This window comes from Monopterus albus, unplaced genomic scaffold, assembly GCF_001952655.1.
Source record: "Monopterus albus unplaced genomic scaffold, M_albus_1.0 scaffold57.1, whole genome shotgun sequence".
Taxonomy (NCBI): domain Eukaryota; kingdom Metazoa; phylum Chordata; class Actinopteri; order Synbranchiformes; family Synbranchidae; genus Monopterus; species Monopterus albus.
The window spans coordinates 1,187,795-1,213,425 of record NW_018127937.1 but is presented as its reverse complement, the minus strand read 5'-3'; the positions used below and the strand labels follow the sequence as shown (position 1 = coordinate 1,213,425).

Below are 25,631 nucleotides of genomic sequence, written 5' to 3'. Positions count from 1 at the left end.
ATTGTAACAGCATGTTTATGGGAGTTTCCATGACAACTAAGGCGCACTACGCTTGCTGTTGTGTTTATGACTGTTTCCATGACAACAAAAGTGTGCAACATATATTGCCATTAATGTTGGCTGATTTCTTGCAGCTCCACCTGGCGAAGCTGTAGAACTGTTCCAGAACATGTTCTTGGGTCATAAGTGGGGGAGGACTTGTCCACAGTTGTACAGTCCTGTCTAAGTGCTACAAACTGCCGTTCTGGATTCTAATCAGCTTTAAACATGTAAATCTCTTCCTCCAAATGACTTCCCGGACCCCGTTTCATCATCTCACCAGTACATAAAACGACACTCCACGTACATGCAGTAAAGCCAGCACTGCTTTGGCATCAAGAGAAACACTGTGTGACACTGAAGTCGGTGTCGTTCTACACCAGTTGTGTGTTTGTGTTGGAGGCAGCGGTCTGGCTGCTGTTTCCTTCTTACCGCACTGTGAGGTGAGGTTAGTTACACATGTCTCCACACGGTGGGCTGCTTATTCAGAACGCCGGCTGAACGTCCCTGTCCATACGTCAACTGAGTCGGTGTTGCTGTACTGATATTTGTAACACCCACTGCATCTCTGCTAACTTATCATTCTGCAGTCATTTCCTCAGATAACAAAACAAGCATCTGGTGTCTGTTCCTGACGGATGGACACAGACGGGACCTTTCTGCTGCAATCACGTGGAATCATTTGCAAAAGGAATTTAAATGGAGTCTGAAATCTGAGCTGATCTGTATTTATCTCTTTCCTTAGCATTGTTGTATTTTCAGCAAAACAAAATAAAAAAGAAATAGAATAAAATTCAAATTTGCCTGGAAACACATTGGCAGTAGAAAATTCCTTTTTCACTCTTTGTAAGACTTGAAATGTTCAAAATGAAAGTAACAGACTTGGATAAATAAAAAGCAACCACATTAGTTAACAAATACAAAAAGTCGAGCTTTATTTCTGCTGTTCCTGTCTGTTATATCCAGCAGTTAGAGGGAGGGCTGGGGTCAGATGGTTATGGTAGTGTCACCGTGTGTGTGTGTGTGTGTGGTGAATTATTGATGTGTGCGTCTGGCTCTTGACGTGCGTCTGGGCTTGAGTTGGCCTCTTTGATCAGGAGCCCGCCCTGGAAACACACTGGCACAGGGGGAAGCGTGACTACCTGTTTTAAAGATGGTTATTAAAGGCTCTGCTGTGCCATCTGGCAGCTCATCAAATATTAAAGGTCCCTCTGCAGGAGCAGCCACACGCACTCGGCTGTACCTATGGACAGACTGCGCACACGTGACGTGTGCTTAGGCTGCGTGTGGCGGCTTGTCCTTGTAGTTGTGGCGAACTTTGCTGTGACCTCTGAGGGTATGAAAAGACTGAACTGAAGACCTGAACTGTGTGCTCTGCACTCATTACACCGGTTCAGTGGTCGGTTTTGTTATCTAACAGGAAAATTAAAAGTGATGACAACATAAATCTGTGCAGAAACCAACTGTTTTTACAATTAAGACTTTCATAGTTGTAATTGTAATGTCTCTGCATCTGATGATAAGGAGACAAAGACCTGTCTAAGTTACATGGTCTGTGTACCGTAGTTTCAACAACAGTATTTCATAAGTACAAGCTAAAAATCTTGTGATATTTTTAATCTTCCTTCTGATGGAGCATTTGCATCTCATAGTTTGAGATCTTTGCTCCTGATTAGATGCGAAGTCATAATTATGAGAAAATGTCCGCATTTACTTTTCTTCTGAAAAAGATCTGTGCTTCTGTGTTGTGTATAATCAGCACTACATTTGCATTTTACCCCTTCTTCTCTCTTTACTTTCAATTTTCTGAGCTGTGCTCATCACGAGAGGAGACTGCAGAGTTCAGCAGTAGGCAGCACAAAACCTTCTGGGACTCGTGGTGAGAGCACTGTGGTGAAGGGCACCAAGTTCATTCTGGTGAACTAACCACAAATTGAGGGTAATTATTATGAGCAATTAATTACCAATAGATATCAGTTGAACTGCTAATCTTTGGAGTGGAATAATTGTGATTAATTCTGATCAGTTTCTGAACCAGTGACGGCTTGAATTCTCCAGAGCACTGAGCTCTGCTCTCTGAACAGAAGAGACAAACAACCCGGCCTAATCTAATCTACAGTCCCTACTCTACATTACTACTCGACTAAGTAAGAGAAGGAACAACAAGAATATAGGTGACGGAGACCAGATGTAAAGACATGGTCTTTTGATAAATAAAGGTCTCTCCTGGACACATCAGCCTTGAACCACAGAGCCAGGTGGAATAAGGACAGACAGCTTCGCCTACTGTGCCCGGGGCCGAGCAGGTACTCACCAGCGCTGAGCACCCCGAGAGCCTTGGAGCTGACCAGAGTCACTTGGGTCTTTACAGCTATGTCTAACATGTTGGCTATGAGAACTGATTGTTTACTTGCCATCTAATACATGGCACGAGTCATCGGTATGAGAGAATCAGCTTCATCTGTGTGTGGTCATAATACAACCTGTCAGAAGTGACAGGCCGCAGACTGAAATCAGCTTCCAACCGATGTGCAAAAAGAAAAAGAAATAAAACAGGGTCTTTTGATGAACATGTAAATACACATACAGTGAAGTCAGTATTGAAAGGACCATGCTGCTGATTTTTCATGTTTAATCCCATAAACTACCAGCGGCTTTTGGTTAGTTTCCAGCTCCTCCCAGCAGCTTTTAGACTGCACCCCTTGCAGGTAGATCTCAGATAATTTTTTTATGAAGAGCACCATACAGACCAAACGAGTATAGCAGTGATGAACCCATGACTGTGGTAATGTTTGACTTTTGGAGGAATAAAATAAGATGTAGAATTTGTGAGTTACTGGAAAATGATACCTGGAGGTAAAGCAAGTGAAGCAGAGGGGTTTTCTTGCAGTAAAACTGTTGCTGTTCTGCAGCCGACTCAGGCTCTTGGGGCCTTTTTAAATGCACTGAAACTGAAGAATTACAAATTGTTGTCTTTACATATGAGGACACAGGTCCTCTAGGTTTACAGTGAACAGGCTGCAGCCGATAGAAAGTGGCAGATAAAAGAAGAAAACACTTGATCAAGATTCAGCTCAGAGTAAAGCTACAGAATAGTTTTTGTCAATTTGTTTATTGATTATGGATTTCTCCCCTTTTGCTTTCTTGTTTTTTAAAACCAAGTTTTAAATGTCAACAAAGCTGCAACCCCAAAACTGTCGCTTTCAAATGGAAAGAGGAGGAGAACTGCAGACAGCAGAAGGTGGGTCACAGGGTAATTAGATTGCAAACTTGTGTGTGTGTGTGTGTGGTGTACAAAAACCAGCTTCTTAAGACAATCATCTGACCTCTGACTTCCTGGAGACTTACTCTAACCTTAAACTGAGTCATCTCCCTAAAATTCAGAGATTTACTTTGTGTGGACTCCCCACAAGTATAGAAAGCAAAGACACACACACACACAGCACCCATCACGATGTGTGTGTCCAGAGTACCTGTGTGAGGCAGCACATATGGGCCATTTGCATACGCTGCCTCCTCTGAGTCTTCAGCCTCACCTTGAATGTGTGTGTATGTGTGTATTAAAACAGTGGATAGAGAGTTGAGTGTGTCTGTGGTGACGGTACTCTCCAGCTCAGCGAACGCTGTCCTCATCTGATTTTTTTCATGCTCTTATAAAAACAACTTGTCTCTGAATTATTTATGATTTGCAGATGTTTTTTTTTTTTTGCTTCTTGTGCTGCTTCACCTCCTTCTCCTCCCTGCATCTCATCTGTAAACTCTCTCTCTCTCTCTTTCATCAGCTCTTGAAGCTTTTTTGAACCTTTGTTTTTCAGTAGATGGATTCAGAGGCAGTGCTGTCACCTGTGCTCGCAGCTCTAGTCAGCCTTATCTGCAGCTGTTTACTGTGAAAGGACCAGCTTGTATTCTTTGGCATAAATAACAGGCACAGACTGTTAGAGCATGCAGACCTAAATCAGGCCACAGTAGCATCTTCATTCATTCTTCATCACTAAAAATCTCGTGATTCAGTAGGAAGTGAAAACTTGTGTTGTTTAGTTGTTTACTTGGTGCTTTGCAGCATAAAAGCTCGGTGTATTTACAGGTTCGTACCTTTCATGTTCATATTAACTGTCAGTCTTGTATCATGAGCTCAGGTGACTAACAGATCCAATAGACTGTTTGCTTCCAGCATGTATTGGACTAAGGGTAAAGTTCTGCAACATCCTGACTTTAAAAACATGACGGAGGCCATTATGTCTTTTTATGTGTGTCTCTGAGGAGTCTTCTCTGTGCAGAGCCATGATCAAAACCGGTGCTTATTTCAGACACTTCATTATGTATACACACTTGAGTCTTGCAGGGTCATAGTGAGAAGTGGGGGTTTTGTGACTGTTAGCAGAACAGCAAGCTGCCACAGGGGAAATAACTTAGACAATAAATGGTAAATATTAAAAATTGGATCCAAGCTCATTTGTGAATTCCTCCTGGGTGCAGCACAGGTATCTGAGTTTAACTCAGAGTGATTTAATAGAAGTTAAAATTCTTCCGTGGATGAGCTCAAAGCATCAACATGAAAACAAGTTAAATCATGTCAGTTTACTGCCCTGAAATTGGGAGATTCTTCAGCTGTTTCCTGTTTCGCCGTGTTGAACTCAGTATGGGTCACTACTGGCTTTGAAGTGCCTTTGATTTATTTATTTTGCATTAACCAGATTTCCACCCGAGCAAAAAGAATGACGGCTCTTTGCTGCCTGGATTCTGCTGCAGAGCTGAATCAGACACTGCACAGTGCTTCAGTCACACAGACAAACGCCTTCATGTTCACTGTGCAGAGGCAGATTCACAGCAGTGAGTCTGTCCTCATCCACCTTCTAATCCACCCCTCGCCCTGTGGCCTGCCTCCTTTCCACACCTGCCGCACATTTGTCATACAAGTAGTCCAGGCATGAAAAGAGGCGCCCAGTGCTGTAAGGCCCAGTTATGTAATCATTTTATTTGTATTTTTTAGATGTATATGTAGTAGAGGATGTTACAGTGGTTAGCACTGTCGCCTCACAGTGAGAAGGTTCTGGGTTTGAACCTGGTGCCTGACTGGGCCCTTTCTGTGTGGAGTCTGCATGTTCTCTTCCTACCTGTGCGGGTTTCCTCCGGTTAGGTCGACTGGTGCTCTAACCCCAGTGTGAGCGGCTGTTTGTCTCTGTGTGACAGACTGGTGACTTGTCCACGGCTGTTTCTCATGTCCTTTATATGATTGGTCCTCAGTCCTTGCTTGACCTGGAAGTCATTCCGGTTGAACGAGGGTCTGGGACCTTCCCAGTCTCTTATATCATCTCTGTGCAGTGAGGAGGCTGCTGGAGGAGCCGTGACTGGAGACACTCCAGGCCATCTTTTCCAGAGGTTTTCTTATGAACCGACGTGCCCCTTTATCAGAAATCATTTGGTGATTGGACGCTTCAGTGATTAACATGCAAGTGTGGCAAATGACCCTCATGCTCCTCCACAGCTGGTCAGTGGATGGATGTGGTAGAATGGACCAAACTGCAGACTAAGGGCTTTATTTTTCTGCCAGTGCAATATCAGCCTCGCCTGGCTCGCAGTCGTTGAGCAGTTTTTCTTGTTTGGTACAACCCAAATCAGAAGAAGCTGCATCATCAAGACTGAAGTGAGTGTTTATTTTAAGACAGAATAAAACTGATGAGGTGTCACATCAAATAACGTGCTGCTGTGTTGTTGGGGTTGTATAGTTGTTTTTCAAAACAGCATGTAAACATGCAAGTTGGACTGTAAATACAGAGTTTTGGTGGTGGTCGAGTTTGAGTAAGAAAACGACTCATCAAATGTGAATCATGTGGTCAGTGAGTGCGTTTTGAGTGACAGCAGTGGGAAGTGGTCCACCCTTTTGCCCACGCTGCTGACTGTGTGTATCAGGATCTATGATGCACACTACTGACTACTAGAGAGTTGTTTCCTCTGAAACAGTTGCTGGACAACATGCTCATTTGGGTCCCTCAGCCATGTTCACGTGCACCTCTGAAAAGCCACCAGGTGCTTTGATTAGTCACTTTGTGAGGTCAGCCCTCTCGCTTTCTTATTCCACTTGTATGAAAGCGATCGGCAGCGTGGTGTGTACCTGTTCCAGTGAGGACAATGAAAACCAGTCAGTGACATCTGTCGCCAAAACATTTTGGCAGAGGTGGCGGTGTTGGTCAGCCTTTATTGATTGTTTATAATACACTTACTGGCTCATAAGGCTCCTGAGCTGCACTGATGTCCTCTTAGAATATGTGTTAGTTTATGTTACTGCTGTTGTGGCAGTTTGTCTTTCATATATTGTCTATTTAACCTTCACATGGGCAACCAAGCTTGTTTCCCCTTTGGCAACTGACACAGTACTGTGATCTACTCTAATCTAATGGAAACGGTTTCTCTTTGTTACCCAGTCATTTTGCAGATGTTTGTGTCCAAAGCAAACACTAAGTGCATTCAAGCTGAATAGGAATAAGAGCTGGATGCCATCGTGAGCTGTAAGTGTGTCCGTCCTTAAGCACAACTTAAGATGTGTAGCATGATTTTGTTGCTCCTTGTGTGTGTGTGTGTGCAGCTTTAACCATCTGACCTTGGATATGATCGAACACAAAGTTAGTTAGTTAGTTAGTCATTACACAGCTGGTGTTCGTCTGGCTTGATCCTGTGACCTCCTTGGTTCCATTAGTCGCTGTGTTGTAGCTCTGAGGCCATTCAGGATCTGATCCTGGTCATTTATTCTCTCAGCTCTTAAGAAAATCAGGATCCAACACTCTGCTTTGTCCTACATGTCCAATGTGATCGTACAAAAGCTTTCTCCTTCTTTTCATGCACTGATGCATTCATCATCAGAATCAGAATCAGAATGAGCTTTATTGGTCAGGTGTGCTGGACACGAGGAATTTGACTCTGGTACATCAGCTCATATATTCTCTATTATATTCTTATATATTTTTATTATATTGCTGCATTTGCTGCTTAAAGTGCCTTAGATTTTATGTTACTTATTTATCTACTTTATATTTCATTTTTATTTTGTGGCATTCATGTGGACGGCAAAGTAAGAATTTCATTGTACAGGGAAACACGTTTCCTAACTGTGCATATGACAACAAACACTTTGACCTTGACCTTTGACCTCAATGTGCATGTACATATCCCCATGCAAGGCAACAGCAAGGGGCAAGTAAACAACATAAGGCTGTGTAGTATAACAAATAAACAGTGTAAACAAGCAATAAACAATGCAAAATAAACAGTATAAACAGGCAGTTAACAATGCAGACAGACAAAGGAATGCTCATTAGGAAATGAGATAAATAGGAATAAAACCAGAATACTTAAAACTAGAGACCTGTACGGATCTGTATAATCTGTCCAATGTATATTTACAGGTATTACACTGAGGGTTATTGTCCAGTCAAACTGTCGTTGGTTCAGAGTTCATCACAGTGACAGCCCTGGGGGAAGGAACTGTTTTTGTGCCTGGTTGTCTTGGTGCACAGTGACCTGTAGCGCCGTCCAGAGGGGAAGAGTTCAAACAGTTTATGTCCAGGGTGTGAGGGGTCTGCAAAAATCCTCTCCACCCTCCTTTTGACCTGTGAGGTGTACAGGTCCTCCGTGGAGGACAGGCTGGCACTGATGGTTCTTTCTGCAGTCCTGACTGTTCACTGGAGTCATACATGGAGTTATACATCATACAAATGGGATGGCTCAGGACTGAGAGCGCTCCCATGCTGGTCTTAGACGGAATAAGAAAAGATCTCAGAGCAGAGTTAAAATGCTTCCGTTGGTTCATAAACAGGAGATTTATCTAGACTTGACTGCTAAAGTGATGCATCTGCTCTCAGACTGCAGCTGTAGGAGCAGCATCAGACGTTTCCTCACAACTGCTGGCCTTTAATTTCATCTTTCTGCCTGTTTTCTCTCCTTTGTTTACAGGTGGGTAAAATAAAATCATCATGCAGGCTGAGTCTGAGTGACTAACAAGCGAGACCACGTCCTGATTGGTCTCTCTTTGTGCTCTTCTTTGTGGGCAGGATTTACATTTAACCTCTGAAAACACAAAAATACAAAACTCACTTCACCCCAGAATACAGTGAATGGTCTCACACTTCTAAACACTTCCTGGGCAACAGAGCAGACATATGACACCACCTGGGACTATTTGGGATTTGTTGACACCTGTTGAGAGGCTGATGATTGATGGACAACCTTCTTTACATTTACAAGTTTAGTTTTATCGCGGACGGTGTGTGGGATGTGAGGGGGACAGGTGCACGGCCCCCTTTTAAAATACTCTGAAATCTCATAACGCACTTCAGTCCAACGTGGACGTTTCGCCAGCTCACTGAGCCTGAGTGTGTGTGTCGCTCCTGATGTGAAGCCCAGTCTGTCGGTGTGTCAATGAGAGAGGGGGGAGAGAGAGAGAGAGAGAGAGAAGGGGGCGGGGCGGGATCTGCTATTGGCTGATCCTGTGTGGAGGGCGGTGCTGCTGCAGCCTGCCTTATTTTTCAGAAGCTGAGCAGAGAGTGAGAGAGAGGGGGGCGGGGCGGGATCTGCTATTGGCTGATCCTGTGCGGAGGGCGGTGCTGCTGCAGCCTGCCTTATTTTTCAGAAGCTGAGCAGAGAGTGAACAGCGTGTTCATCGCTCGGAGGTAGAGACGCGACTGTAGGGAGCCACGGACAGGCCCTGACAGCGGCTCCGTCCACACTCCTCCAGCCCGGGCAGGGTGCACCGCCCTGAGGCTCAACTCTGCACGGACTCAGCCTCTTCGACCGGAGCCCTTCTCTGTGCTCCACCACCCGGCTTTCCCAGCTCGGTCTGTTCTGCATGTGTGGCTGCGTGTGCATGAGCGTATGAAGGCACATTTGCAGCAGTGTTTACAGCTGGCACACTCACTCTGGAGTCCGGAGTGAGGACGATGCCACCTCCTCCCGCAGAGCGTCCTCCCCGACTCTGGATGGATTTTTGAATGGTTTACAAATCCCCTGGATTAGGACATGGAGTGATTCTCAACTCGGAGCAGCAGTGGAAGTGACACCTGCAGAACCACAGCCACGGGTGAGGGAGACCTCTTTCTGCCTCTGTAGCAGATCAAGGTTCAGCCCGTTTGTTTTCAGAGGAGCCCAGACTGAGCAGGTTCAGCATCAGCTGTTAAACACAGACAGGATGTTCTGCTTTTGATGGAAGGTGTGTGTGAGTCGGGTCCATGTGACCTGTGTGTTGGATGTGGCCTAACTGAGCTACATTCTTAATCTGTGAGCCACGCACAGACCCCCAGAGCACGCGCACAGACTCACCACCACAGCCTCATGCTTTTACTGGAAAATGCTAATATTTCGTCGTTCCTGTATTTCACTATTTTTGTGTCTATATAAGTAAATCATAAATTAGCTTGAGTTGGTAACATGACATCAACATGCTTTTAGATTAAATTTTAAGGTCATGACTGATGCATTATAAATGTGTCTGGACATGTGGACCCTTAATATACTGCATATAGTGTAAAAACTGCAACACAAAGAGACTTATCTGTACGTTAATGGTTTGGACAGTAAATTCATCCTCACTCTGCAGCTCTGACTTTTTCACGGAGCAGAAATCCTCCTCACTCCCTGAGTCAGTCGCTTCAAATGGCTGCACTTTGTGACGTTAAGCTGCTGTTAATGAAACTCACTCCCAGTTCTGGGCCTAGCGTTTCATTTAAAAGATTGCAGAGCTACATTTGGCCTGCCTCGGGGAGAACAGAGGAAACTGTCAGTGGCATCAGATCGTTTCATTTCGAGCCTGTGTTTCTGTCAGGCCTCTGTTAATTCAGCTCCACTGTGAGTGGATGTGGGCTGTTGTCTGACGAGCAGCTGTGTTGACACTGGTACATGTTTGATAGATGATTACTCTTAGAGGGACTTTGGGTCCTGTAATCAACAAACATGTTCAGTTCCCAGCAGAAACCACAGGTGTCGCCAAATCAACCAGCACTGAAATGTGTGGGGTTGAGGGAGGGAAGCTGGCAGCCGCTTCTTTATCAAAGTTCAAACAAATAAAAAATGGGGGCTTGGTTCTCTTTTGAGTGGCGCTAAATAGGGGTTAATGTCAGTGTATGTGAACGATGTAAATGAGGGCTCTGTGTCTACCTGCTGTGTGGTGCTGCAGGGGTTCGCTAGGGTTGTGTGAGAAGCTTCTGGAGGTCTCACTATGAATGACCCCTTTTATACTAGACAGACGTCATCCATTGTTGACATAAGAGCAGGAGAGATGAGTGCTGACGTAGGTTAGTTGGCTTTTCAACCATTTATTTCACTTCGTGCAAAATTGTTTAGTGTGGTTCTTGGTATGTCTGTGAATGTCACGAACGCACTGATTACAGTTATTACTCAGGAATGCTTTGACCTGTAAGTTAGAGAGAAGCTGAGAACAGCTCGAGGCAGAGAGGCCTGCAGGCTTGAGACGCCAGTGATGGTGTCGCGCAGTTATTACATCATCAAAGTGTAGCACTTGGTCGCAGACTGCTCTCTTACCCTTTCTACACAGAGCGCGTCGCCTCTTTGTTTCACCTCTGGTTCTACCTCCCAAGGCGGAACGAAAATAGCCCGTTATTCCAGCTTTATGCCTTAGACACAGAAAATGAGATGGAATAAAGGCGCACCTGCCTCGCTTTGAAAAGCTAGTGTATGAGGAACTCGGGGGTGGGGGCTCACAGGGTTGTCACCCCTAATTTGTTAAATGTCAGTGTCATCAATCCCTAATTTGTTAAATGTCAGTGTCATCACGTCTCATTATTAGCATTAGCACGGCCTGTTTCAGGGTTACAGTGGTGAGTTGACGTCAAGTGCCTGTAGGTTTGTTCTGCTTGTTCAGCAGCTGTTTATTACACTGCTCATGTCTTGACTTGATGCTCTCTGCTCAGCCCCGCCCCCATGTAAACAGAGACCCACAGTGGAAAAGCAAAGCTGAAGGAACCACAGCTTCTGCCGGGTTAAGGGTCACAGCTCCTTAAGTTCCCTTGGTGGAAAAACGCTAAGTGTTAATCCCCCAGGTCTTGTTTTAACAGCTGTTACTACTTTAACAATTTTTTGCTGCTACTTCCTTTCACTCTTACATCCCTCCTGCAGGAAATACTGCTTTGGTTATAGTTTGCCATTTGGTAGATGACATGCATCATGGGGTTGATTGAGTCTTCTTTTCTGCATTGTACTCACAGTGTTACTGACACACTCCCAGAGAATCTGTAGGACATGTTGCATCTTATTAGAGAATGGGCCAAAGCCCTGCTCTGCGAGGAACGAGCACCCAGTCCCCAGTAGTAGCGCCTGGCTCTGGCTGCTATGAATGACTCCACACTTAACCTGTTTGGAAAGTGGAAAATCAGATTTAGGAAATGAGAAGTGTTATTTACTTCCACTTGAAAATCTCAAGTGTGTGACTGGAGTTCTGATGACTTTCCCGGGTTTGGCTGCTGAAGAACCATTTCACACTTCACCTCGAGCACTTCATGTTAATGCTGTGGTTTGTGGAATTAGTGGAAGGAAGTGATGACGTGTGTCAGAGTGGCATCAGAGTGTGGAGGCTGCTTCTGAGCTAGGATCTGAGTAGAACCTGGCAGGTAATGACATTACAGAGTGTAAAGGGGAGACTCCATAGTAAGATCCGTCCATTCGACGTGTTGAGCAGCACGAGGCTTCCAAGGCTCTGGAGGAGTTTTGTCAAGTGAGATGATAAACCTGGGGGTTATCTCAGCTGGGAGACTACATGTTTCCAGCAGAAAGTCTGCCTTACAAACTGTAGGTTGTGATTACATGGCAGAAAGGGCCTAATGGAGACACTATCAAGTTGCATTATGGGAAGTGTAGGATCCGGTCTTTGTATTTCACAAGTGAATCCCCTGCAAACTGTATAAGGACGTGAAATACAAAGTTGCTTGAATAAACCCTTTAAAACCTCTGATAAGGAAATAAGATATACAGTATTTGATGTGACACACAGTTTATGGCCAAATGTATGTTGACATTCTTCTTCACATCCATTTAGTTACGTTCACATTACCTGCTGAAGTGGCCCAAAACTTATTATCATGTTTTCCCTCTCAGTGCCTCAGACCTGGTGTGTCCACAGCAGTGTGAACCAACCAGATGTTCTCAGACCACATCTGGGCCACCTGCATATGTGCTCTTAGACCCGATTCCTCTCCAACCTATGAATGTGTGAGCGCCATCAGAACGGTCATATCAGAATCCATGTGGTCGTTTTAATGTCTCCTCCTTTGCACATGCGGCCTGTCGTTATCATTCAGAGTCGGCCCCTCACAGACCAGTAACAGTAAACATGGAGGAGAGCGACGGGGTCAGTGGGGAGACCGGGACGTTTCACATGTGGTGGACGTTTATGGAGAAGCTTCTGATCAGGCCAAACTGGAAGGAACATATCGTAACCCGGTGCTTTGGGACGAAACTGGGCTGTTTGATTTGGAGGAACTTGACTGTCTGAACAGAGTCATGGCCCTAAGTCCATCCAGCACCTTTGAGACAAACTGGTTCAACATAAGGTGGAGGGCCTGAAACTACGTAGAGGAGTGGAGGCTGCTCAGTTGTCTGCATACTTTTGGCCATGCTGATAAATGTGTCATAAACTAAAATGGGGCTATACTGGTCAGGCTTTTGGTGTGAGTGTGTGTGTGTGTGTGTGTGAAGGCCAGCTATAAAAGGCAGCCATCCCATTCCTGAACATGTGGTGACTCACTCTGCAGTGTAACAGAGCGAATAATTACAGAGCTGTTTGTTTACGTGCGATTACACTTCACCATCAATGGTCACTGTGATCAGTCCGTGATGCTGTGACCTGTTGCCGTGGTGACAGATGTATGAGTTGGTAAACACAAAGAAAGAGAAGAAAAGATGGAGATTGTAAAATAACAGCTAAAAATCAAGAGTGATATGCAGTGGTAAAACAAATGTTCCACAAAGTTCAGGTCTGTGCATCACTGAAGAGCTCAGTGTTGGCATGTTTTCTAGTAAACCCACAAGCTTAAATTTTGATCTGTTTGCACTCAAAACAAACGGAGAATTCAAGCAGATTGTTTCAGGTAAATATATTTTTCTGTCATAAAGGAGCTGATCTGTTTAGTTCCACTGATCAAATCCATCATTCAGGAATGTGAACATGACACTGTGGCTGTGAGCAGATACTTAAATTCAATTTTGGCATCTGTGATATGTGGTAAAACACTTACGGTGCCTGGACATGCTCGTCCTTGGGTCTGCAGAGCGACCAACCTGTTAATGAAAGAATTGAAACATGGTACACAGACAGTACTGTTTGGTATATACAGTAATTAAAGTACAATGTGGCCAATGTTGTGTCTTATGTTGCGGTGGAGCTGCCAGCGTGTGAGATTAGAAGCCGAGTTGTGGAGTTTGTCCTGGAAGTTACAGTATCTGTATTTAGCTTCAGTTTCCATATTTATCAGCAGGGTCACAGAACTCAGCAAGGGGACAGTCAGATGCCATGTGGCAGCTCAGACGTGCCCAGTGTTAACCCACAGTGAACCTTGTTAGTTTGTGTGTATATGTTCATTACATCCTGTGTAAAGTTGCACAGCAGGATCAAAACCTTTAGTTTTTCAGGCTTGTGTTCAGTCTAACAGGTCCACAAATGATGCAACAACATGTCAGTCTTCTAGTTTTTTACGTCCTTGAAATCAACAACCTGACAAACCGGCCTTGTGCTGTGTTTTACTTGTCATGTGCAGATATTGTAGGAAAACAAAGTGAATATGCTGCAGAAACCTGTGCTTATGACTGTTAGAAATGATGCTGGTGGCCTTGGGTTTCTGTATTTAATGTTAGCAATAAATGTAGAAATAATGTCTTTGACACATTTAAGTGCAGTAAATTTTCCTTATTAGCACTGAAAACGGGCGGAGTGCCGAGCAGGCCGCACGCATTGTCCCTCCTGCTTCCTTGGAAAGAACAGCTCTGTGTGTTTGTGTGTTGTAGTGTTTGAATGGGTGACGCTGCTGTTATTACCAGAAGAGACATTGTCCAACTGCTGTTTGGCTTCCAGTGTGGTATCGGTTCAAAATGTTATTGATCACTGAGAGAGGAAGGTGAATATTTGGAGCAGGTTTCCAATCCAGATTATTAAGGTTTTAAAGCCTCAGATCCAGTTAAGCTCCTTGAACTTTTTCCCAAAGCCAAGAATAAACTAAATAACTAACTCCTGCAATAGATGATGAAACAGCAGAGCTTCGCGTCTGACACATCTGACTCAGTTTGTTTCTTCTTCAGCTCCTGAGGCATCCTGTCAGTGTTTACAGGTTCTGTAAAGGAGCAGTCTGACTTCTAACAACAACAGTTTTATTAAAGATGTGTTTTACTGGGAAAATGTTCTTATGCAATTCTAAAAACAAATGTAATACCCTTACTTTTCCTGATGATCTTGTTTCTTCATCTCCCTCTGCTGACCCACAGTACCAGAGTCTGACTTCATTTCCCTCTGCTCTTTAATGAGCTCCTCCTGCTTCGTTGTCTGCTCAACTGAAAGTGGACCTAGCCGTCAAAATGTGACTAACATTAGACCACATATGCCTTTTGAAATATTGATGTTCTGCTCAGTGAGCCTTAATGTACTCTGCAGCTAATGTAAAATAATGTGTTTTATTCATCCTCTTGATCAGAAACGTCTGTAACTTGCGGCGCTTTTTGAATCCTTGGTCGTCTTCTGATAACATGCATGACAGCTCTGACCTCTGTAACTGAAGAATCTGATGTCCCCAGAAAAGCAGTGGGGTCCATGAGTTCATCATGTCAAAGCAGAAATTGGAGAAAAGGCAAAGAAAACACAAAAAAGAATAGTTTGCGACAGAGAGCTATTTCTTTCTCAACGCTTCAGTCCGCCCCCAAATTTGTGCTGACCCTGCCTGATGGCACCGCACGTGTAAGTCCACCGCCGAAAGTAGTTCCCAGTACATTTCCTCCTGTTTGAGCGACACTGGCTAAAACCTGCTGTGACTAAATGTTGCATCAGTTGACTGATTCTTCTTTAAAAATGAAACCAGGTTTTTGTGAGAGAGACACATGAGACATTGACGGAACTCCAGCCTCTGTACGTTTTCTATAATCGCATTCAGATTTTTGATTAATCTGATCCTCGTTTATTCGCTAAGCTGTCTAATCAGTCAGCAGCAACATGGCTGAGCTGAATTAGTAAAAACTATCAGCTGATTGTGGCCACAGTTGTTCTCCTCCTCTCCCTCCCCGACCTCTCCTCCCACTCTCTGCTAATGGGTTCTCCATTAACCCCACCTGACGGCTGCGTGGGTAATTACAGATATATTTACGGCCTGTGGCCACACACAGTGAAAGATAAATAATGTGTTTGACCAAGCAGAAAGAGACATTAGCCAGCCGTGCCTCTGTGCTTTCTCAGATTTAACCACACACCTCTCTCTCTCTAATGGAGACTTTTGTCAGAATGTTCAGCTGTGACTTCCTATGCAGGACTGTTTCGAAACGCCCTTGTTGCTGCTGTGTTGCACAGCAGGGGGTTAAAAAACCAAATTGGAGCAGTCTCCACCCGGTGTGACCGAGGCTCACCGGGTTCCTCTCCTCCCGGTGTGCAGACCCACACTGTACAGCTGGATGCTACACCTCCTACTGGGCTCCGTGACAGGATGTGGGCTTGATCCCTGTGGTTTAACCGCCCTAGCCCGACGACATCTGACAGAAAACTGGTCCACACTGTGTTAAGGTTGTTCCTGTTAAGAGCTCCAGCATGTGTGGTGTTGTTGTTGTACTACTCTACTTGCTGCTTCTCATTTTTCTGAAACATGTTTGGTGTCATGTTGCTGGTTTGGTTGGAAGGAGATGAAACAGGAAGTGGTTGGTTTGGGGGAAATGGAGACTGAAAAGCCAGTGAGAGATTTTTAATTCTTGATGCTGCCAAAGGCCAAGGATAAAATGTACCATTAAAGACGATGCGGCGCCCCTGGTTCCCATCTGGTCGGGGACCTCTGCCATGTGACATCGCCCTTGATCTCCCTGCGTTTCCTGTCTCTGTCAGCAAAGGCTAAAAATGATCATATTAATTTTTAAGTGAAGATGCTTGTGTGTTCAGAAAATGTTCATGTTCTCCATGGGCAGTCTGAAAGTTGATTTTTATTCCTGATCAAATACTTTTCAGGGGACCATTTGCAAGGGAACATTGTCCTCAGGCAGTGGGAAGGGACACCAGATGTAGTGAGACGCCCTCTGCACATTCACACTTCATCGCACCGTTTCCACTCTTGATTTCTGTTTGTTCGTCAGCTGCTCACGTTTGCTCTCCATAGCGCCGTCATCCTTTCACAGCGCTTCCTGAAACGCATCCAGGCGGCCGCAGACCTGTGTGATGCGCTGGCCTGCATGCTAATAACCCCCTGAAGCTCTGATTGATTCAGGTCTTTATCCGTTTGCTGTGTTTGTGTTTTAGCTCCTTTATGGCTGAGAGCTGTTTGTCAGATTTATGTTGGCCAATACTGAGGATTAAACGTTAACAAGTGAGTCAGAGTGTGCTGTTGGGAGGCTGCTTTATCACCGCTGTTACAGCACATTTACACGTGCTCCATTTTGATTTGCGCTGTGTTGTGAAAACGTCTGCTGACTGGAGTTTTATTGTCATTTACTCAATCATGAGCTGGTGTTGTGAGCATTTTTGTGAATTTGTTTGTTTGTTTGTTTTTTTAAAGACCAGACATCAGAGACTGATGGGAACTACTGGGGAGAAAAGCCAGGAGCAGTATGGTAATACTTCTTCTGGTTCCTCTGAGTGCTCTGAAATGTTAGTTTTATGGCTTTATTTTAGCTTCACTAACATCTCAGTCAAGACTATTAGAGCTGATTTGTGGAAGTTTGCATCAGGAGCAGCTTGGTCCTGACCCCAGCTGGACAAACACAAGCTCATATGACACCCATTAAACACCCACCTGCACACTCGCCATGCAACTTGTGCCCTCTGGTCTTTGGTAATGTCCTGCTTGCACCGGTTTGTCTCCTGTGTTGCAGCTTTTACCGTTTTTGCAGCAGTGAATAAAGGTGTGACCTGTTACTGGAAACGGTCTATGAATTTTACACATCGACATCAGTTTGCTTGTCAGGTTTTGTCAAAACAGATGAATAATTACTTTTGTGGCTGGAGGACTGTCTCAGCTCTACAGTTTATAGTAGAATAACCCTGACAACAACTGTCATCTTCTACAGACTCGCTGTATGTAGTCTACTCTCTCTGCTGCCACAGTGTCTAAAGCTGCTGTTGGTCATCTCACAGTAAAACCTGGGGCGGCTGTGGCTCAGGAGGTAGAGCGGGTCGTTTCCTAACCGGAGGATTAGTGGTTCGATTCCCAGCTTGTCCAGTCAACATGTCAAGGTGTCCTTGAGCAAGACACTGAACCCCCAGTTGCTCCCGGTGATGTCACCGGTGTGTGAATGCGTGAGTGCTTGGGAGTGCGAATGGGTGAATGGCCGAATAATGTGAAAGCGCTTTGAGTGTGCTGTAAAAGCATAGAAAGGCGCTATACAAGTATAAGACCATTTACCAAGACCAATAAGCTGCTTGCACCAACGACCTCCAGGCTGTTTTTAGGAGAGGATCGAGACTGTCAGCAGATCTGATGGAAGTGCAGCTTCACTTGGCATCGATAGATGAACACACAGGGCAACTGTGAGCTGTACTGTAGCTTCTCCTTCTAATGGGCCAGTGGCACCAAAGCTGGCTTCCTGTTCATGTGCATGTGAAACAATGTGAGACTCACTGACTTCTGGACATGAGGTGAGCCGCCTCCCTCACTTCTCTCCAGAGTTCAGTCTGATTGAACTCTGACCCACAAACTCACCAGGTGCTCCAGTGTCCAGCCGGTTTGAGAGTTGGGGTGGGACTGAGCTCTGTCAGGAAACAGTTTCTGTCCTTTGCACAGTGAAATGACTGCTGCTGTTTGCCCACCAGATTCTGCTCATAACCTACCCACACTGTTTCCTGTCCCTCCTGCTCTCATGTCTGAATACATCTGTACAATGGATGAATCTGTTGCATGAATCTTATTAGTGTTGATGACCTGAGAGCAGCAGAGAGCTTGTGTGAACCACCTGTGTTCTCTACCTCACACCATCCCAGTTTTTGGGTGTGAAAGGTGTTGGATCACTCACCTGTGTCCTCCTCCTCTTCAGTTTGCCGTGTGACATGAAGCAGAGTGATGCAGCTGCAGCTCTTGAGCTGCAACGTGGGAGGCCAGTTCTGGTTTGATGCTGTTGTACCTGGTACTTTTTCCATACTGACTCTGAGAGATGAGGCAGTCCAAGTAACTACAAAACAGTGCTGATTTATTCAAAGGATCACAGGTAAAAATTAACATTACACGCTCAGGCATCTTGCACCTCCAAACTGCACGCAGGCAGATGTAAGATGAAAGACCCTGAACCCACCAGGCCTATACATTATATCCCCTCGGTTGGGCTAGCCCCATACTACACAGAAACGTCAACCAAGACGTCTCTGTTGCCAGCTTTGCAGCTGGTCATAGCAGTAGTCCAAACATGAAGCAAATCAATGTGTGTGTGTCTGTTGATTAAGTGGTGTGTAGCTAAAAACATTCTCACAGACTTCTAGTAACATGTCATGTCTTAAACATAAGAACATATTATGGCTAAGGCTACAGTTATACACGTCATAATAATAATATTAAACACCCTGTCTGCTGACAGTCATCAACTCTTCTCTCTAGTTATCCTTGACCAGATGTACCCTGTAGAAACTCATAAGCAGGCCTAAACATTTAACAGTCTAACTAGACATCTTATCTCCACTAAACATTTCTAATACATAAAGTATCTATCTGACTAAAAATACCTAACAATGCCCTTCAGAGAAGATCCTGCTGTTTGTCTGTGGGGAACGGAGGGGTGTGTGTCAGAGCATCCTCCAACACTGAAACAGCAACGTGATACCTGGCTGACTGACAGATGTCAGTGCTGTAACATGCGTGTGACGTTGTCCCCGCAGCCTAGTTGGTCAGAGCTCAGGTTCATCCTGTGTTCGGGACAGTTTGGCCTGTTCTGACCTGTGATCTCTGTTCTGCTCTCAGCTGGATGGAAAGTTCTACGCTTCCCTGCCTTTTTCGTGAGACAACCTTTGTGACTGTAGAAGTTGTGCTTTATTCTTGTTTTGTGAGAATAAGACAGAGGAGTCCGACTTTCTGTAGCAGAACGGAGACTGCTGCGACTGTGTGGTGGCACGTTGCTTCATGGCCACTTTGATTAACAGGTCTGTTAGTTTGAAGGTTTGACACCACAGCAGGTATTTTGTCCCTGGTAAACAGTCTTATCATCTGGGAGGGCGGGAGATTTATCAACACAGTGAACAACTTCTTTTTTTGTCTTGTGTTTTGCTTTGTGTTAAAATGACTACTGTGGTTAGGACTTTTATCGTTATGATCCTGGTACAGTCAGGCCTTAATTATGTTGCGGGTCAAATTGACCCACGAACATAACTGCTTTAAATGAGACAAATATTTGATATGAAGAAATGAACATAACAGGAGGGAACCCTCCTGTTATGTTCATTTCTCAGGTGATGCCTGCTCAGCAGTTATGTTCGTGGGTCAATTTGACCTGCAACATAACAGGAGGGTTAAAAGAAGCCAAAGTGGAAAATGATCAGAAGTCTCCTGAGTTAAAGTTCCACTCCATTCGCCTCATCTTGTCCCTTTGCAGACTCTGACTTCCTCCTGTCATTTAGCCAATAGAGGCCTTTGTCACTTGGACCAAACCAGAAGTTATGATACAGACTGAAATGATTGACGCTGCCACTTCTCTCCCACTGTCACTGCAGCAGTGCCACTGACATGATTTATACTGCAGTGGGTTGAACTCTGGTGGCGTTCCAATCAAATCCCAGCCAGTTTCGGCCCCTTACTCCACTTTTTGTTGTTGTACTTTTAAAAACTGGTCCCCAGATGGTGGATCACAATCCCAAAGGTTGCTGGACACCTCCTCTATTCTGATATACAATTTTCCAGGTATTAGTGAGAAGCAGCTTCAGGCTGGAGTCACCCAGCTGCATTAACACAGCACAGGGGGCTGCTTTGGTGGGGGTGTGTTGTTCCATGTCCTGATGAGACAGTGAAATAGGATCCATGAAGTCCATTTGGAGCCACAGACTTATGTTTTAGGCTTATTAGACTCCATAACGCAGCAGAGAGGCTTGTAATGCTCAGACAGGACTGTACAGCCCTGGAGCGTTATCACAGCAGCTGTTTTGTCTTTGGTCTTGAAGATCTTGAGGTAAACTTGCAGGAATACAGTGTTTATACTACAGATGAATCCACCAGGAATGTGAGCTTGCGTGTACGTGATTGGCTGACGCAGCGCCCTGCCAGATGGTGTCACATTGCGGAAAGCCTTGATCCATATCCAACATTTTTTTTTTTCCACACGACGATGCATCATTTTGGTGGAGCCACCATGGTGCCACCCCCCACCGTGTAACACACAGAGCGTTAGACTACAAGTAGCTGGCTGCTCTGTCAGTCATGCGACATGTCGCCTTGCTAGGCTGTTGTCTTTCCAGAGTGAAGGTCTGCCTCCTTGCAGTGAGAAGGTGTGGACAGGAGGATGGAAATAAGCTGGATGTGTTGTGTTGCTCTGTGGCACCAAAATAAAGACTTGCTTTTAATTTTGTACATATGTATGTTGGTCACAAACAAGGCGCTCCATTGATCTGACAGTCATAAATCCACACAGGGGCTCCTAATCGACTGGTTTTTCATCATGTTTCCACGTCAGCAATGTTTTGCACTGTGACGGAGCAGCCGATCTGTTTCCTGGTGCGTTAGTTCCCATTACTGGGGAGAGTACTGGGGTCTGTTTTGGCCCTACCAGTGTGTGGCTTCTCAACATGGCGTTTGCATCAAGACAGCATGAGTGGGGTGGTGGGTGTTGGCCCTGTGGGCAGAATGAGGGAGGGGGCTCCTGCAGGGCAGTCTGAATGTAGTGTGGGTGGGGGTGAGGTGTTTAGGCCTCAGGAGGTGTCTGCTCTCTCTGAGCTGAGTCTTTTGTCCTCAGCCTTGGCCTGCTTGTATTCAGACATGTCAGGGTGAGGAGCTGTGAGCAGGAACATTTCCTCCGTGTTTCTTAGCGTGGTGGGTTGTTGGAGATGCTGACAGATGGGGTGACGCCTCCCTCCGGTATTATACTTTTGGTATCGGTGTATCCACGATGTGACAGGCTGAGAGCAACAGTTCAGCCTCGATTTGTTCTCCCTATAATCCTTCATATTAAACCACATTTGTGTGAAGAGGTGGAGAGCGGACAACTGAGGCGGTCATCAAAAACAACACCAAGAGGTTTTTCAGTAAACAGTAGCCTGGATGGTGGTGGGCTTTTGTACGACACTGACACTGATCGACTGTGATAAAGCATATGCATATATCTGAATGTGTTTTGATGACCTTCTGTTTAGTTGTGAACACAGTAAAGATCCTGGTTGCTCACTGCATGAGATGTTTACTTCAGTGCCACAGCTTGGCTGCTCTCTGGTCTGCTCAGGGAGATCTGGGTTGAAGCAGTGAAGTGAGAATGTGAAGTGATAAGATCTTGGAACTGCAGCCTGATATGGCCGAAGACACGACGACTAAAACGGTTTTCCTTTAGCGTAAACTACACCGAGTTCTGTTGTGTATCTATAGGCATACTGTAACGTAAGGTGCAACATTACTGCACGTCAGTCTGCCACAGTTCACCAACCAGCTACAACACGGTAAAAGATGAAGCCTGTGTGCACGGTGCTGGCTGCAGCCTCCGTTTCACCAGTGTGTACTTGTGCTTGTCGTGTGTGTGTGTGTGTGTGTGTGTGTGTGTGTGGCTGATGGAAGATGGAGCATGTTCTTCTAATGTGTAATCTGAGGAAAGTCTCCACCATGTTTGGTAATGAAGTGATTCACTGATGTGTGCGCAGTGTCCTGTGCAGGAACGTGGGCTTACTGAGTAAAGCCTGCGCTGATGCAGCTGCTAATCATGTCTGTGCTCATTACAGGCAGGCAGGACTTAAAAATAAGCTTCTCCTCATGGTGGAAAAGTGGACCCATGTCAGTCTGTAGTAAATGAGCAGCAGCTGGAGGTGTGTTCACACAGCAGCAGCTGCTGTTCTTTGTGGTAAGACCTGGCTTTTCCAGTCGTGTGTACACCTCCGTCTGTCTCCAAAATGAACTACACCTGGTCGACAGTTTGAGCCTGAGGGTAGAGGGTCATTATTTCAGTTTTTGTAATGAAGCCATTGTTTTCACAGCTCAGGAATGTCCAGAGCTGTAGGTCAGTGTGAAAAGTATGAAATGTTGGAGGTTTTTGTGCAAACTGGTGTTTTCACAACAGAGTTTGTACCGAACCTGCCAATAGAAACCACTTCTCTATGCACCAGCAGCTTTCTGTCTGAGGCGGCTTTAAAACATTTACAGAACTTGGTGTTCTCGCATGTCAGGTTAGAGTTTATTTAACACTTGTGCAGGTTTAGTTTCATGTAATTTAACTGTGCTGTTATTACAGTGAAGTCACTAGGATTAAAAATGGGCTGAGTTAGAGCACGCTCTACGGCTGCTTTGGGTCCCGGGAGAGGGACTTGTCATCCTTCCTGTCTGTATCCATCTTGTCTCATCTTGTCAATCCTCCTGGAACTGACCTTTGCTCCCAGCATGCCTTTGTCATCTCATGGATTGACAGTGCTGCTTCTGACCAGGACATTCAGTGTGACAGCGGAAGATGTCCCCTGAAACATGTGGGAGAAAGATAACTAGCTGTTTATGCTACTGTAGCAGTCACTCTATGGACTGATGTCCCTCAGCGTTTAAGAACAGAGGAGGAGGCAAACGTGAGATGTGTGATAAATTTGTTAGATATGAAGATGACAAAGACGGCATAAGACACAACGTTTATACATAAATTAACGGCAGGGCTGGCACGAAGCTGGTCTGGCTGCCCTGAACGCTTACGTCTCCGTCTGCGGCTGAGATTGTGCTGCAGCTAAAAGTACCTGTTTGCCCATCTGGCCGTGCTTTGGGTTAAACAAGACGAAACAAAGTTCTTATGTAATGTAATAGATGATGCATGTACACCCTCCAGCAGAAGGTGCGATTTCCATCACTGATGTGAGGGTGTCTCACTCCCTATTGCTACCTGGAGTTATTCCTAAATGAAATCCGGACCCGACTCGAACATTTAACATAAGACCCATGACCTGACCCGTACCCGTATTCCTAAATGAAATCCGGACCCGACTTGACCATTTAACATAAGACCCATGACCTGTCCCGTACCCATAGTTAAAATGGACATTAAGGTACACAGCACCTGGTCTCTGCAGCTCTTTCCTTAAGCCCCTTTTCAAAAATATCCCCAACATTTGACTGATGGAAAAACAAATAAAGCGAGTCGAGTTGAGCCAGGCAGTGGAGAGGGGGGCTTAGTGGGGACGTGCCCAGCTTGTGCCTATTGAATGCTAACACTTTTTGGCACTATTTACAAACAGCAAAGCTGCTGATAATGTTGTTCTCACTGTTTGTAACCACAACGAATTTCTCCCATATGTCTTTTAGGTTGTCCAGTTTGCCACGTCTGAGTGACGCCCTGTTAGCTGGATGTGAGTTGACAGGTCAAAGGTTGTGCCACAGGCCTTCACAATAAATGTATCACTTATTTAAGCTTGATAAAATTAAACTGGGTTAGATGTTTAAAAGAAGATGCACCTTTATTTATTTACTTTTTAATGTTTTTTCACTCACTACCCACTCGCATTTAGTCTGTTTTACCCCTGCCTATGCCTGTGAGTTGATATAAACATTTTTTACCCATTACACACCATTTTTGCGGGGACCCGACCCGGTGCAGAGAAGCACTCGGTGTTAGTGATACCTCTTTACTTCATAAGCGATCTTCGGCTAACAGCAGACAGCGGTGTTGTCTGTTTCTCTGCCGGGTGCAGCGAGGTCACACACCTCACAGCAGCGAGTTCAGTTTTGTCCTGTCATCAGTTTAACAGGTCTCCTGTTTACATGACTTTGTTACATAAATCTGACTGTATCCCAGCTACTTCAGTCCATTTATAGCACTGACTGATGCTTCTTTCCTGCCAGAGTGAAGCCTACATGAAGACGCACACTTCTTCTGTACTTGGAAACAACACGTTGCCATCGGAGCCTTTTCCGTCCTCCCTCCCTCTCTCATGTTCACCGCTGAATGTACGAGTATCCTCCTCTGTTTTTCTAGCTCTCTGTGTGGGCTGTGACTCAGGTCTTTGGTGAGGGAGAACACTGCTCTACCTTTGCTCCCACACATGCTGCTGCTCTGTGTGTGTGTGTCACAGTGAGAGCTGTGTCCTAGCAGAGGAATCTGTGTGAGTGCATCTGCTTTCGTGACTGTTACCTTTCCTTGGCCCGTGTGGCTGCCCACTCATTATCTCCTTTGTGCCAAAGAAAGGTGCCATCAGCTCGTTTGGAAACTGACACGTTGCTAATGAACCTGAGGAGGCGTGGTGCCGGGACGAACCGCCACTCTGCTCAGTTAGAGCTACCGTGATCAGCCTGTTGGCCAGGAGAGGTAGAGAGAGACAGAAGAGCAGAGACACAAAGGAAGATAAGGTTTTAGACTTTTGTGTAAAAGAGGAAATGCACTAGACATGAGCTGTTAATCTTGTTCATAAATAATGCAGTATCCATTTCCAAATGCGCTTGAACTCGGCGCCCTGGGCGTGGACTGCTGTGTGTGTGTGTGTGTTTGTATTTGAGTTTCATAGTGTCAAACTGCTGCTCAGACTGATCTCATTTATGCTAGCAGACTTCGTCTCTTTGTGTCTGCATGACTTTTTAGAGAATGAGAGTCTGAAACTTTCCAAAGATGCCAAACCTGTTGGACGCTATTTTAGGAAAGTGTCTAAAATGGTCAGAAGACACAAAAAGAGTTTACAGCTACTTCAGAGGAAACAAATGGGGAAGGCTGCATGTTGGGAGATTAATGTAGCCTGCATCTGATGAGAGTTTCAAACTTTTAATTTGGTTTTCATCACGGATGTGATTTGGAGTAGACGGGACAGGAAACAGGAGCGTAATGTGATGGAGCACTGAAATAAAAACACTCAGCTCAGCCCAGTGAAATCGGTTTCCTTCTGATGGATCATCTCAGTCTGTTTTTCACTCTGAATGACAATGAGCAGAAGAAAACAGTTTGTTCTTCAGGAGGAAAATGAGCTCTGTGTGCAGAGGAATCTGAAAATGGCCTTTATGTAATTAACTTTTCCCAGTAGTTCAACATTCAAAACAAAGTGCTAAAACCATCACAATTCTTCTGCTCCTTTAGTTCACAACAGCGGTTCGACTGGGACACGAACCTAGTCGCTCTTCTTGTGCTGGATGACATTGCAGTGAAACTCTGAAGCAGTCGTCATGACAGCAGAAACGATGGCAGTGTTTGGCTCTAATTAAAGACAAAGTAAGTGACTGGAGGGAAATCTGGAGCCAGCACAGCAGAGCTCAGTCTCTTGCTGATGTCAACCTACACTCATCGCAGGTTCTCAT

General features: G+C 45.2%; 1 protein-coding gene across 5 annotated transcripts in view; it reads left to right on the top strand.

Moving 5' to 3' along the window:
• The window catches only part of large2 (LARGE xylosyl- and glucuronyltransferase 2), a 163,424-nt gene that overhangs the window by 85,311 nt on the left and 52,482 nt on the right, over positions 1-25,631 (top strand). For 3 of the 5 annotated variants that reach the window (XM_020602648.1, XM_020602642.1, XM_020602646.1), the window contains exon 1: positions 8,653-9,109. The exons of 1 other annotated variant lie outside the window; for it this stretch is intronic. The gene's annotated coding sequence lies outside the window, so the exon portion shown is untranslated. Of the gene's footprint in view, positions 1-8,652; positions 9,239-25,631 lie in introns of those variants that run through there. One more of the 5 variants, XM_020602645.1, reaches the window with a different exon arrangement.